Source organism: Bombina bombina, chromosome 3 (assembly GCF_027579735.1).
Source record: "Bombina bombina isolate aBomBom1 chromosome 3, aBomBom1.pri, whole genome shotgun sequence".
In the NCBI taxonomy this organism is placed as follows: domain Eukaryota; kingdom Metazoa; phylum Chordata; class Amphibia; order Anura; family Bombinatoridae; genus Bombina; species Bombina bombina.
Genome location: NC_069501.1, coordinates 233,067,010 through 233,083,117, shown reverse-complemented (window position 1 = coordinate 233,083,117; position 16,108 = coordinate 233,067,010). Strand labels below are relative to the sequence as shown.

At 41.4% G+C, this 16,108-nt stretch overlaps 1 protein-coding gene across 2 annotated transcripts in view; it reads right to left on the bottom strand.

Moving 5' to 3' along the window:
- The window catches only part of ALDOC (aldolase, fructose-bisphosphate C), a 46,457-nt gene extending 32,401 nt beyond the window's left edge, over positions 1–14,056 (bottom strand). Inside the window, exon 1 of one of the 2 annotated variants that reach the window (XM_053706199.1) lies at positions 14,038–14,056. The gene's annotated coding sequence lies outside the window, so the exon portion shown is untranslated. Of the gene's footprint in view, positions 1–1,873; positions 2,364–14,037 lie in introns of those variants that run through there. The other variant, XM_053706198.1, reaches the window with a different exon arrangement.
- Between the last annotated feature and the right edge of the window lie 2,052 nt (positions 14,057–16,108).

The following is a 16,108-nucleotide window of genomic DNA, read 5'->3' as shown; positions in this document are numbered from 1 at the left end:
ATCTGCAGTCCAGTACATCAACTGCCTAGGCGGCACCAGGTCTCAGACCCTGTCTTCTTTGGCAAAACAGTTCTACCAATTCTGCTTTGATCATAGAATATCAGTGATTGCGGAATACTTGCCGGGACAAGACAACTTCATAGCAGATTGGTTTTCACGCTATTGGAGGGACGTGAGCGATTGGCACTTACTCAAGTTGGTGTTCCTCCGCATCCAGTCCTTCAGAAGCCCCCTATCTCTGAACTTCTTTGCCTCCAGGACCAAAACCCAACTTCCAGCCTACTTCAGTTGGCTTCCGGATCCAGGAGCAAGAGCCTCGGATGCCTTCCTCCAAACCTGGCCACTCATGGGGGGTTATGCATTTCCCCCTTTCTCCATGATTCCAAGGGTCATTCCACACACTCGGAGGCTACAAATTAAATAAATTAGTCCTAATCACTCCTTGTTGGCTGTCCCAAGCTTGATTTCCGGACCTTCTGGAACTCTCAGTCCTTCCTTTCCTGGCCCTTCCTCACCAGCCTCCAACTGCTAGCATGGACAATTTCCGGGGTTCCTGGGAGTCCGCAGGTCTTTTGATCCCAGCTTGAGACCTCCTCCAGGACTCTTGGGCTCCCGGAACTAGGAGATCTTACCTGGCAGCCTGGTCAGTATGGCTACGTTGGTGTATGGCAGAACGGTCCGATCCCTATTCTGCCCCTGTTACCTTGGTAGCAAATTTCCTGCTCATCTTTTTGCTCTATTAATCTTTACAGATCAGCTATTTTGGCAGCTCACTACCCGGTAGACAGTTTCCCTGTAGGTAAGCATCACCTTATCTGCCGCATTATGAGGGGGGATCAGGCTAAAGATCCCTCCCAAAACTAGGTACAAATATCTTTGGAATGTATCCCTCCAATTTTCCTTGTTCTGATCCTGGCCTCAGAATCCTCAACTTTCTCTTAAACAGTTATCAGCTAAGCTGGATGTTCTCCTCTGTCTCCTTTCTTTTCGCAGAGTATCAGATGTACAAGCTCTAGACAGAGACAGATTTATTTTCTCCCTTGGAGGGGTTCTTTTTTCCATTCACAGACATACTAAAACCTTTTCCACTGAGGTTTCCTCTCCATACTTAGAGGAAGAACCTCAATTGTGCGTAGCAGCATGTCTCAAAGAATACCTATCTCGGACAGCTTCCCTGTCTGCCTCTACCTCTGACCCCCTCTTGATCTCTTATGTTCACCCTTTCAGGCCAGTCTCCGCTCCTACCATAGCAAGATGGGTCAAATGGATTATGTCATTGGTCTTAGTTCCTTCGTCTTTTGGAGCTCACTCATTAAGGGGAGCCTCGGCTTCTAGAGCCTTCCTTTTGGGATGCTCTCTCCAAGACCTATTAATGGCTGCTGATTGGTCATCGGACTCCATTTTCCGAAAGTTTTATTTTAAGCCTATTTCTCATGCAGCACTGACTCTATTAGATGTGTAGCTTTAAAAAAGCAAAATAGGAGCCTCCTGTCTTGCAATAAAATGAGGATTATGTTAGCCTTGGTGACACTAAAGTCACAATTTTATTAAAGACAGGAGGCGAGTATTTTGCACTCCCCCTTTTTGGCTCCCATCCCAAGAATAAAGTATTAAAAAAAAAAAAAGTGTACATTTGTGATATTCTGTGTATACTCTGTTACAATTATGAATATAGTTTTGGATCTCAATTGCAGTGTTGCATAAAATGAGTTTGTTCCACCTGAGTTTCTGTATTCAATGTGGATGAATACAGATTAACTTTCAGTGAAAAGTTATTAAAGGTTAAAGTTAAACTGGGCACAATGTAACAACACAAAGGCTCTGGTGTTATAGTAAACAAAGTCTCTGTTAGTTAGTTCAGGCAAGGTGTTACCTTGTATCAGATAGTGTAGAGATGGAAACAATCCTTTTCAGACTTGCTGACAGGCTGCTGACACACTGAATCAGAGTAGGCTGTACTGAAGCTGAATGAACAGAGAGTGATGTCACTAAAGGGGGTGTGGCTAAGTTCCGGTTTTACAATCCAGTTTTCCTCTTTGTAATTGCTTTGGTTTTCTTCTGGTTAGTTGACTTGTCCTCAGGAAACAACCACTAAGTGCCAGTGGAGTTGTGGCAAGAAGGGAGCACAAGATTTTGTAATAGGAAGGTGTGCTGTGAAATATGTTGCGGTCCAATGTAGCTTCAGAAACTGCAGGGGCAATAAATACTGCAGTAGTAGAGAGGAGTTTTAATCCTTAGTTCAGATGTCCAAGTGGCTTAGAGAAAGGAGATTATGTTAGGTTTGTATCCTAAGAAACAACTGCACATACACCTGCTAGGAAGCAGTTTCAATACTAAGCACCTGTTTACAGGAAACAGGATACTCTTAAAGACAAAGTGGGAAGGGCTATGAAATGACTCACAGGAGACCTGACATGACCCCCCACCTAAGCAAGCTGTCCCACAGCTTGAGGCCGTGGACGATCCGGATTTCGCCTATGGAATTGTGCCACCAACTTAGGAGCAGAAAGATTAGAGGAGGGTTCCCAGGTGTCATCTTCCTCGGTGTAGTTCTTCCAGCGCACCAAATACTGGAGTTCGCCCCTGGAAATCCTAGAATCCACCAGACTTTCAACTTCATACTCCAGCAAATCGGAAGGAACTGAAGTAGATGAAGCATTTAGAGTAGATACTCTAGTTGGTTTTGCCAGTTTCAGTAGTGATACATGAAAGGTTGGATGAAGTTTTGATGATGGAGGCAATGTCAAAGTGACTGCATTCTGGTTAACGACCTTGGCAATAGGAAAGGGTCCAAAAAACAGACTACCAAGTTTTTTACTGGGTACTTGCATTTTTAAATTCTTGGTGGATAACCAAACAAGATCTCCAACCTGATAGTTTGGTGATGGTCTTCTACGCAGATCATAGTATCGTTTTTGGGTCTCTTGTGCAGCAATTATGTTGTGTCGGATTTGTTTGAATATTTCAAGTAGTGAATTATGGAACTCATCGAACAATGGTGAAGGTGATGGAAGTGAATCAGTCAGTAGTATTTGAGGATGATATCCATAATTCGCAAAGAACGGAGATAATTTAGTTGAAGAATTGGTATTATTGTTATAAGCGAATTCTGCTAGATGAATGTGTTGGAGCCAATCTTGTTGATTTTGAGAACAATAGCAGCGAATGTACTGTTCAAGCCATTGATTAAGTTTCTCAGTTTGGCCATTGGTCTGAGGATGGAATGAAGTGGAATATCTATGGTCTATTTGGAATGAAGTGGAATATCTATGGTCTATTTGGAGTTTGTCACACAATTTTCTCCAAAATTGAGAGGTGAATTGAGTTCCACGATCAGTGGTGATTCTACGTGGGATCCCGTGATATTTGACAACATGTTTCATGAATAAATCTGCAGTTTCTGTAGATGTAGGTAATTTGTGGAAGGGTATAAAGTGACCCATCTTCGTAAAGAGATCTATGACTACCAGAATGGTGTTCTGTTTGCCAGAAGGAGGTAAGTCGACAATAAAATCCATTCCGATATGTTCCCAAGGTTTGGTAGATGGAGCGATAGGCATTAAGAGTCCATAAGGTTTCTGTCTTTCTGGTTTGGTAGTAACACATACATATCCATAATTCGCAAAGAACTGAGATAATTTAGTTGAAGAATTGGTATTATTGTTATAAGCGAATTCTGCTAGATGAATGTGTTGGAGCCAATCTTGTTGATGTTGAGAACAATAGCAGCGAATGTACTGTTCAAGCCATTGATTAAGTTTCTCAGTTTGGCCATTGGTCTGAGGATGGAATGAAGTGGAATATCTATGGTCTATTTGGAATGAAGTGGAATATCTATGGTCTATTTGGAGTTTGTCACACAATTTTCTCCAAAATTGAGAGGTGAATTGAGTTCCACGATCAGTGGTGATTCTACGTGGGATCCCGTGATATTTGACAACATGTTTCATGAATAAATCTGCAGTTTCTGTAGATGTAGGTAATTTGTGGAAGGGTATAAAGTGACCCATCTTCGTAAAGAGATCTATGACTACCAGAATGGTGTTCTGTTTGCCAGAAGGAGGTAAGTCGACAATAAAATCCATTCCGATATGTTCCCAAGGTTTGGTAGATGGAGCGATAGGCATTAAGAGTCCATAAGGTTTCTGTCTTTCTGGTTTGGTAGTAACACATACATGACAGGTGTCTACATATTCTGTAATGGACCTCCTCATAGCTGGCCACCAAAACTGTCTTGCTATGATTGCTATAGTTTTATTCACTCCGAGATGACCAGAGATGGGAGAATCATGGTACATTTTAAGTATAGGTTCAACTAATATGTCAGGTAGGTAAAGTTGTTCACCATGATAATATAATCCATTGGTATGCTTTGCTACCAAAGAATGTGGAATCTCTTTGTCATTGGTAAGCGCTTTGCGTAAAGATGTTATGAAATCCTGTTGTGTTGACAGATGGATAAAACGTTCTGCTGGAATGATAAAAGATGGATTTGTGCTTTGTGTTGGTTTGGCATCCTTTCTTGACAAAGCATCGGCTTTGCCATTCTTACTGGCTGGTCGATACATGATATGAAAATCAAAACGTGAGAAGTAAAGGCTCCATCGAACCTGTCTTGCAGATAGTGTTTTGTTTTTTTGAAGAAACTCTAAATTTCTGTGGTCTGTGTATATGATTATTGGAGTAGAAGTCCCCTCAAGCAGGTGTCTCCAGTGTTCCAAGGAGTTTCTTATTGCCAAAAGCTCCTTGTCTCCAATGGAGTAATTAATCTCAGCAGCAGTCATCACCTTAGAATAAAAAGAGACTGGATGAATGGGGGAATCTATCGTTTCTCTTTGCGAGAGTACTGCACCAACTGCAAAGTCAGATGAATCCACTTCTAGGATATACTGCAGCTTTGGGTTTGGAAAACGTAATATAGGTGCAGATGTAAAACAATGTTTTAGGTATGAAAATGTTTCGGCAGCGCTAGGTGTCCAACGGAACGGAGTATTCGAGCTGATAAGTTGTGTGAGAGGTCTTGCAATCTTGGAGTAGTTTTTTATAAATTTTCTGTAATAGTTTGCAAATCCCAAAAAACGTTGCAATTCTTTTTTAGTAGCGGGTTCTTTCCATTCTAAGACTGTCTGGACTTTGTTGTCTTGCATTTGGATCCCAGTTGGACTGATATGGTATCCAAGAAATGACACCTCCTTAGTATGGAACAAACACTTCTCTGGCTTAGCGTATAATTGATGAGATCGAAGTCTTGTCAAAACCTTCCTGACATCTTTAACATGTTGCTCCATAGTGTCTGAATATATAAGGATGTCATCAAGATAAATGACAATGCATACATCAAGTAGATCTCTGAATATTTCATTGATGAAATGCTGGAAAGTGGCTGGCGCATTACATAAACCAAACGGCATTACCAGATACTCGAATAAACCGTATCTGGTTCTAAATGCCGTCAGCCACTCATCCCCTTCTCGTATGCGGATTAAATTATATGCGCCACGTAGATCGAGCTTTGTGAATATTTTAGCATCTTGTAGGCGTTCTATGAGTTCCGGTATCAAAGGTAGCGGATACCTGTTTTTGATTGTTCTTTTATTGAGTTCTCGATAGTCTATGATAGGTCTTAAAGACGAGTCCTTGTTCCTTACGAAGAACATTCCCGCTCCCGCGGGTGAGGTAGACGGTCTGATAAATCCTTTCCTCAGATTTTCTTCAAGATATTCTTTCAAATGTGCCAACTCTGGCAGGCTGAGTGGGTATAGGTGTCCAAACGGTATGGATGACCCTGGTATTAACTCAATTGGGCAATCGTACTTGCGATGAGGTGGTAAAGTTTCTGCCATCTTTTTGCTGAACACGTCCTGAAAATCAGTATATTGAGGGGGTAGTGTCGGAATAGGATCTGGAATTTATATTAGTATATCCCTTGGGTAACAGGTTTGTTGACAATAAGTGGAGTTTAGTTCAACAGCTAGAGTTTTCCAGTTTATGCCAGGTTGGTGTAGCCGCAACCAATCTAAGCCTAGTACAATGGGAAACAAAGGTGAAGGCAATACATCGAAAACAATATACTCTGTGTGACCAGTGTGAGTTGTAACTAATAATGGTATAGTACTGTGTGTTATAGGACCTGTGGATATTGTAGTACCATCAATAACTCTAATTACAACAGGAGTTTGCTTAACCACTAGTGGAATTTTATTATTTACAGTGAAAGTCCTATCTATGTAGTTTCCTGTCGCTCCTGAATCTATGATTGCATCAATCCTTGTTCGGTTTTGGTCCCACTGTAAAAATAGAGATAGATGACAGTAAGTTGGTTTTAGATCTTTAGGCATAACAGAATGTATATAAGTAAATTTACTTCTCTTTGTACGGATAAGTAGTGGGCAATCCTTCACACTGTGATTAGGGTTAGCACAGTACATACATAATTGTTGTGCTCTTCGACGGCTCCTCTCTTCTGACGTCAGGGGTCCTCGAATAACCCCGATGTCCATTGCTTCTGAATTACTTTTTGATATTGCTTGGGGATTAGGAGACTCTGAATAGTGAAGTCGAGGTAGCCACGGCGTGTACTCTGAGGATTGACGTTCTGCCTTCCTCTCTCTGAGACGCCTATCTATTTGCACAACTAACTTCATTAAATCTTCTAGCGTCTTGGGAGGTTCAATGCGAGCTAGCTCGTCTTTTATTGGATCAGACAACCCAAGCCTGAATTGATTTTTCAGCGCTACTGAATTCCACTGTGAATCTGTGGCGTAATGTTTAAATTCAGTGAGGTATTCTTCTGCATTTTTCTTTCCTTGTTTTAATGCTCTCATTCTTGTTTCAGCTGTGTTCTGGATGTTGCTATCCTGATACAGATCATCCATTGCTTCATAGAATTCATCAAGAGAGCTTAAAATAGGATCATCATTTTCATAGAATTGGTCGGCCCATGCCCTGGGTTTTCCACGTAAAAAGGATATTATCGTTAATACCTTTATTTTATCAGTATTATATGTTTTATTTCTTAAATCAAAAAACAAATTGCAAGCATTTTTAAACTGTCTATAGAGCTTCTTGTCACCATGAAACATATCTGGTTGAGATACTAATGGTTCTGGGATAGTTTCAGTATGACCTGATTTTTGTTATATTGAATCCTTTATTATTTTATGCAAAGTTTGATTTTCTAGCTGAATTTCCCTTAACCCTTGATTAAGTTGATCCACACGTTGAGAAAGTGAATAAACATACTGAGGCAGCTCTGCTGGATCCATTTCACTGTTTGGCTTAGTATTATGTGATATTCTGTGTATACTCTGTTACAATTATGAATATAGTTTTGGATCTCAATTGCAGTGTTGCATAAAATGAGTTTGTTCCACCTGAGTTTCTGTGACCTTTTATGTCGTCAAGCTCCGGCCCCTTAAACCCCACGAAACACCCCCATACCATCCTTCCAACAACCACCCTCATAAATAACAGACAACAGACTTAGCTTTGGTACAAATTGGCCGCAGCCCTTTATTCAATAAAACTTTGTAAAAACTTCAATAACTCGATAAATAAAAGTGCAAATAACTGTAAACATTTTACACATCAACCAACAGCGGTGCTAGTCCTTCTTGATTTCCATATCTTTTAACTATGGCCGTAATTCCTTTTACTGGACCCAACCGTGCAAGTGGTTGGGCCCGTCAGCGATCATCCATATAAGTTTCTAAGGAACCCCGTGCCCTTAGAAACCCCCATCTTGAATTCCCCCATGGGAATGCAAAATACCACCACACTTAACCATTGGCCATAATTGTTCTGTAATTTAAGGGCTAGCACCCCCGCCTTCCAACTGCGACAAAAACCTAAAATGACAAATATAAAACACGCCTCTCACACAAATATCAGGGACGGGTGGGAGGGAGATGTTTTCTCAACTCCTACAAATATCAATCTGCTGGTTTTCCCGCTCAGCCCACATCTTTAGCACTTTGCCTACAGCTCCTCCTATAGCACCTCCTACCCCATACAGGGCCTCTTCCTCCCCAGGTCAAAGCTCCCTCTATCTATGCTTCGCCCCCGCCTCCAGGAGCCACTTGACCTTTTATGTCGTCAAGCTCCGGCCCCTTAAACCCCACGAAACACCCCCATACCATCCTTCCAACAACCACCCTCATAAATAACAGACAACAGACTTAGCTTTGGTACAAATTGGCCGCAGCCCTTTATTCAATAAAACTTTGTAAAAACTTCAATAACTCGATAAATAAAAGTGCAAATAACTGTAAACATTTTACACATCAACCAACAGCGGTGCTAGTCCTTCTTGATTTCCATATCTTTTAACTATGGCCGTAATTCCTTTTACTGGACCCAACCGTGCAAGTGGTTGGGCCCGTCAGCGATCATCCATATAAGTTTCTAAGGAACCCCGTGCCCTTAGAAACCCCCCATCTTGAATTCCCCATGGGAATGCAAAATACCACCACACTTAACCATTGGCCATAATTGTTCTGTAATTTAAGGGCTAGCACCCCCGCCACCGACTGGCCTGACGCCTCAGCCCAGTCCCGCCAACCCTCCAACCGCACACAGTGCCTCCTTAAAATTAAAGATAAACAGCTGCAGACCACCGTCATTCAAATGCACCCCATCGGGCAGATAGAACTCACCCAATCCAACCTCAGCTAAGTCTGAGTAGTCCACCACCACACCAAGTCTCTGCACAAATGCCCCCATGATCCTATTTACTAGACCCCATGAGCCGTCGATTAACATCCCCTTGACAAATTTTTAAGCATTCAACACTTAAAGAATACACAGACACCTTATGTTTGAAAAAAAATACTGGCCACAGCCCGTTTAGTAAATAACAAGTTTAAAAGACACCAAATACATAACTCCTTAACCATGTAAACTCAGCCAACTATGAAGATGCTAGCTCCCAAACTTAATTCACTAACCTCCATTTACTTGTTGACCGGGCCGTATATAAATTCACCTGGACTTAAATAAGCCCGTTATTTCTTTACAAACCCCAAGCTCCAAGGAACCCCGTGTCCAAGAAGCTACTTAACCTGCTCGCCCACCCCATGGGGAGGCTAACCCACCACACATTGCACTCCACGCATAAGGCTGCAACCAGCTTGTTCAGCTCCTGCCTCCTGGTAAGGCCATAATGGAGCCATTCCATCCCCCAACCAATCTCGTAACCATGGTAGACCATACAACGGTTAAAACCCTGGAAAAGCTCCCAAAAAACTTCCCCACACCACCTTAATCTTACTCACCAGGCTTCCCCGAGTCAACCAAAATCATTACCCTGGCCTGGACCACTAGTACCCCCCTATACTGGAACAATTCAGCGTAAACCACCACCGGCGGCAACATGCAAGCCAATATGGGGGCCCCGTACTCCAAACCCTCCAATAGTATTGCTGCTTATCAAAAACCCAGGCTGGAGGCCCTCCTTCTCAACCAGAGCCACACACCAGGGACAAATAATAATAAATCGGCCCACTACCCACATGTTTACCAGAACTACGACAATCTGAACGGAACAACCATAAACAAATGAAACACCCAAAATACTAGACACCCTCCAACAAAAGAGCCTAGAATAACCTCCACTTACCCACACCTTTTGCCACCAAACTCCCTACAGCAGCTTCAGTGGCTGCCCAAATTCTCAAGGAAAATGAACACTTTGAAACCGTGGTAGCCACGTGCCACATAACCCAGCCATATATCCCAGGTGACAAATCAGCAGGAGTCCCATCCTCCACAACCCTTGTAGCAAAAAACCCCAACACCTGAATTGACACCATCTCCAATGCCCCTAACTTAAATCAATCCATTCCATTCCGCTCAAAATTTTATCATAGGTGAACCCCGTTTTCGTGCTACTGAAGCCACACCGGGAATACTCTCCCTACTCCGTTCACCCATGGCGAGAACTCCAAGGAGCGATGCCACCAGAAATTCGAAAATGCAATGGCCAGTGAGTTATAAAACCAGGGATGTGCATCGCTCCCATCAACCCATGGAAACACAGCCATAGCAATCCAACTGCCCTCAACAATTCAATGACCGTGTGATTAGGGGTGGGGGGGGAGCAGATACTATGTCCCTGCTGACACCACCCCCCAGCCACAATCTTCAGCCATTCTATAACATCATCCCTGATGCATGACAGGCAAGGGTATTGGCAGGCCAGGCAAATAGAAACCCATACAGGATAACAAGTATCACCTTTGCTCCTTTATGGCTCATTCACGTACATGAACCAGCTGATTCCATGTATTAAAGTGGACATATACCGGTGACTTTATCTTATCTGCAGGTATAATCAGATCTCATTACTGTATCACATTGTGTACATATACATGTGTCTGTATCTTATATCTGTAGGTATAATCAGACCTCATTACGTTATCACACTGTGTACATATACATGTGTCTTTTTCTTATATCTGTAGGTATAATCAGATCTCATTACTGTATCACATAGTGTACATATACATGTGGCTTTATATGAGATCTGTAGGTATAATCAGATCTCATTACTGTATCACATTGTGTACATATACATGTGTCTTTATGGTATATCTGTAGGTATAATCAGATCTCATTACTGTATCACATTGTGTACATATACCTGCATCTGTATCCCATATCTGTAGGTATAATCAGATCTCATTACTGTATCACATTGTGTACATATACATGTGTCTGTATCTTATATCTGTAGGTATAATCCGATCTCCTTACTGTATCACATTGTGTACCTAGTGGCCACAAACTGATCCCAATACTTGTATAGAACAATGTGAAATTAACACTTTATTACCCCATCTCCTCCTTACCCCACTGGGAGTGCAATGTCCACCACAAGCTATGTCAACACAGTTTGGCCTTAAAGCCAAATCTAAGGATGGTTGGGTATACTATAGTGGAATAACCCTTTTACATCAACCTATATAAGGGTAATTGAAATACTTGTGACAATTCAATACATCCCACCAGGCAGAGTGGACCCCTGGGAAAACCACAGGTGGAAAACACCCTGAGTAAAAATGTCCCTTCAAGATAAAAGTATGTTAAATACTACCAATAGGACCCGACGCCGACACGGAAATCCCCTCACCAGAGGAAATACCACAATCATATTAGTGATCTCAAAACAGTAAATTCATAGTTGCAATGCAAGATCCGAGTATCCTCCGAAAGAGGGCGATATCCAATCGCCATACACATATATATATCATAGTATCCACATCATCAGGCATATGCAAAGCACCAACAGAGCTTGCAATGCTATAAAGTTAGTCTGAACCCAAGGTAATTTTTTAGAGATCAAAACTTTTAGAGGGTCTGCACAAAGTTTTACTGCTGCAGTCTACCCTTAGGAAGATGATGTACAACCCTCTTGGCTTATGCTAAAACTGTACCCTATTAGTGTCACATTATACTACCTAACATAAGTAATGGTGCCACCGACAGTGCTGTGACCCCTTTTGTAATGAAAGAGATTGTAACATATGAACTCCCGTACAATGAAAGAATACCCACCATATCATGACACACATCCTTCAGAGGAATAAATTGGAAAAAAACCCTAGAGAATAATTCTCAAATGATAAATGATTGCATGGACCATTTGTCTAATGTACATATTAAATCCTATAAATTATAGAAATACATTTATATGACAACACATACACATGATTATATCCACCAAAGGAAAGAAAACATAAAATTATTTTAAAGGCACAGACTACATCATAATTTCCATTTTTTTTAAAACAAACTAGATAATCCCTTACTTGTTCCCAAGTTTTGCAAAAATGCCAACTGAATAAAATGTGTTACCTTTGTGATTATCTTATATCTAAACCTCTGCAGGCAGCTCCCTTATCTCAGTGCTTTGCCAGACATGCAGGTTGGCCACTCATTGCCAACTCCTAAATACCTCCACGGGAGTAAGCGCAATGTTATCTAAATGAAACCCAGTATGTAGGTCTGTCTAACTGTGTCAAACTTTCAAATTGCTCTGAGCCAAGAGGCGGTTCCAATAGTTTATAAAATTAGTTTGAGCCTACTTAGGTTTAGCTTTTCAACATTACCAACAAGGGAAAAAGGCAAATCCAATGATAAACTTCCACTAGAAAGTTGTTTAGAATTTCAAGCCACATCCAAATCAAGAAAATGCAATTATTTTGGCAAAACTGACCCTTAATGAGATTATAAGCAACATACAGTTAACCACCACTAGATGGCAGACAAACAAATGAAATCTTAGAAAATAAGCAAAACTGTTCCAAGCCCTGAATGCAGAGCAGAGAGTGAAACCAGCACACCATGACAATAAGTAATAAAGTTAAACTGACATTGTATATAATATGTATATCCCCTTATTGGCCCAAACCAACATGGAGATAAAACAACAAAACGAAAAACTTCCCATCTGAAAGAGAAAACCTCCTGGTAGCATAGGGTAGCATATCCCATAAGGAATATCATCCACCTCCCCTTAATCAGCCACTGTTTTTATTTTACTAACTAAATGCAACAATATATACCCCCCACTGATCCAGCACAGAGCGATATCGCGCCAAAAAGGACCAGCGGCGGGAAGGTTAACCCCCGCCCCTGGATCTCACATAGCAAGTGCTCCCCATACAGTCAAGCACAATAAACCTGAAATATGTCCCATAACATTTAAGACAGCATGCAGCACCATGCCCAATGTAAAGAAAATCCCCTACGACACGCACCCACATGCACAAGTATAGCAGCCAAACTAATAAAAGCACTACAATGGCAGCGAGTGTTTTTTATGTCACCCTGAGAATAAAAGGGGGCATGTATCCCACGTGTCAGTAACCAAACTGTAAGCTAGTGAGTACCAGGCAATCTAAGGGAAAAGAGGGGAGTTCAAGCATACTCTAACTGTAACAACAAACAGAGCTGCATGAAATCAATTAGGAGCCGTTGCAGTCACTGGCCCCTCAGTTAAACTGCTCTGTATCCCCATAAAGGCATATGGTCTGTGCAGCCCTAATGCCCCCAGAGTCACTACTGCAAATACCGGTGTACCTCTATCACATATTCAAACACCCAAAAAATCCTCAGACTGCAAATACCGGTGTACCTCTATCACATATTCAAACACCCAAAAAAAATCCTCAGACTGCAAATACCGGTGTACCTCTATCACATATTCAAACACCCAAAAAAATCCTCAGACTGCAAATACCGGTGTTCTATGTCCCAGCACTAACAACCCCATGCACGCCACTAACATTCTCTTACCGCTCTCAGTCTGCTGCTCCAAACTAATCCTGTGAGACACAAGACAGACTCTCTAGTGCTGCAAAGGCTGACACTGCAGATTGCCAGATTCAAGCACGGACCCAGTGCAGGGAAAACCCCCTCCTCATTAGAGACAATAAATACCTCGCATACCAACTCAGCAGTTGAATGGAAGCAAACTGTCAAATGTCCCCTTATCAGTCAGGCAATAAAGGCAGAAAATACATTACTGCCGTGCCTGTGAGGGGAATAAAAGCCAGTCACACTAATCTAAACTCTTCCAAATCAGATACTGTCCCCGAGCTCAAGGAGTGGGATTAACCCCTAATGTGCTTAAACCCTCTACCCATGAAGGATAAGCAATTACCTTAAGGGCTCCAGCTGCAGGGGCAGGACAGACAAGACAAAGCTTCTTGCTGTCATGAAGAAGATGTTTTCTCAACTCCTACAAATATCAATCTGCTGGTTTTCCCGCTCAGCCCACATCTTTAGCACTTTGCCTACAGCTCCTCCTATAGCACCTCCTACCCCATACAGGGCCTCTTCCTCCCCAGGTCAAAGCTCCCTCTATCTATGCTTCGCCCCGCCTCCAGGAGCCACTTATTCAATGTGGATGAATACAGATTAACTTTCAGTGAAAAGTTATTAAAGGTTAAAGTTAAACTGGGCACAATGTAACAACACAAAGGCTCTGGTGTTATAGTAAACAAAGTCTCTGTAGTTAGTTCAGGCAGGTGTTACCTTGTATCTGATAGTGTAGAGATGGAAACAAATCCTTTTCAGACTTGCTGACAGGCTGCTGACACACTGAATCAGAGTAGGCTGTACTGAAGCTGAATGAACAGAGAGTGATGTCACTAAAGGGGGGTGTGGCTAAGTTCCGGTTTTACAATCCAGTTTTCCTCTTTGTAATTGCTTTGGTTTTCTTCTGGTTAGTTGACTTGTACTCAGGAAACAACCACTAAGTGCCAGTGGAGTTGTGGCAAGAAGGGAGCACAAGATTTTGTAATAGGAAGGTGTGCTGTGAAATATGATGCGGTCCAATGTAGCTTCAGAAACTGCAGGGGCAATAAATACTGCAGTAGTAGAGAGGAGTTTTAATCCTTAGTTCAGATGTCCAAGTGGCTTAGAGAAAGGAGATTATGTTAGGTTTGTATCCTAAGAAACAACTGCACATACACCTGCTAGGAAGCAGTTTCAATACTAAGCACCTGTTTACAGAAACAGGATACTCTTAAAGACAAAGTGGGAAGGGCTATGAAATGACTGACAGGAGACCTGACAACATTTGACTTTAACTTATGGTTTGCTTGATTTTATTCATTCATTTTGACAAGAATATTATGCAGTGTTTCTCATTTCATTTTCAGGTCTAATCGGTCCATTTGGATACGGACGGAGTTGTCTGGAATTCCTGAGATATTGTCCTCCGTCCTGGTTCCGCTCCACTGTTGCCATTTGGCCATTGTTTGGATCATCAGTTCTAGATGTCATTTGGATCCAGGAAAGAAAGAGGAAGTGAAAGTTACTGACTTATGTATATATTATGGTTGCTGTGCCCCCATTGGTTGAGGGGCTTTTACTTTGTTTCAAATGTTATGTATCTTTACTGCTGGAGATTTTCAAGTAAAGAAAGTAAAGCAAAATACTCGCCTCCTGTCTTTAATAAAATTGTGACTATAGTGTCACCAAGGCTAACATAATCCTCATTTTAGCAATATACCTGTATGCACAATGAAGCATGTTGCAAACTTTCAGAGAAAATGTTACACACTCCTGGCCTTTATCTTTTCTCTCTCTCATGAAAATAACAACACACTTATGGAGAGAGAAAAAAAAATTGTTTACAGAAGATATAGCATGAAGACAAATAGACAATAGAAAAATGCAAAGTGAAATAGAATAACCTAATTCTCACGTTGATATAACAGAGACCATGTGAAATACAAACAACACTAGTGCATGCAAAATATGGCGCCAGTTTTCTGATAGTTTAATCTCTTTTTGCAGGTAATATTACTTAAACATTCTATCCAGTGGCGTATTTATGTTTTGTTCTGCTCTAGTCACTCAAAATCCTGCTGCCCCCCCTGTAAATCTACAGCTTCAAGTCTATACTGTCTGAGGGATGGAGCGCAGCGGATGTAGTGACAGGGTAGGCACACATTAGGAATCAGAGCACTTAAGGAGTACACATGAGGAGACAGTTAATTCTTTACAAAGGATCCAATAAGTGCCGCCCCAAGTAAGTGCCTTATTTGCCTAGGCAGTAATACCCTCTGACTCCATCTTAGTTACTAAACATGAGAAACAATAATTAAATAAGTAAACAGAAAAGAAGGCGCCCATAGCGTAGTATGTTCAAAAAATATTATGGGGTATATAAAAGTGAATAAGATGTACTCACATTTAAAAAAAGCATATAGAAAAAATGCATAGAGGACAGCGCCAATTATTTAGGAATGTATACAAGCTCACTTCATAGGAGAACAATTGCCTAAAATAAACATTCAGAACATATGTAACAAATGGAGAGGTGAAGGAGCGCCTATAGCTAAGGGTTAAGTATACTGTAGAAAATGGTGTAGTGCAAGTAAGATAGAGGGGGGGGGGATTAAATTAATAATGGAGACAGTGAATCTGGTGTAGTAAGAGTAAGTGCAGAAGGAGTAGGATAATATATAATATAGTTTATAAGGCAGTAATTCCGACAAATATTGCAACAAATGTAGCTGTGATAAGTGTGTATGAATTAGATACTAAGGGGCCTAGTTATCAACGTGTCTACTTTTCCTGCCTTCGCCAGCCCAAT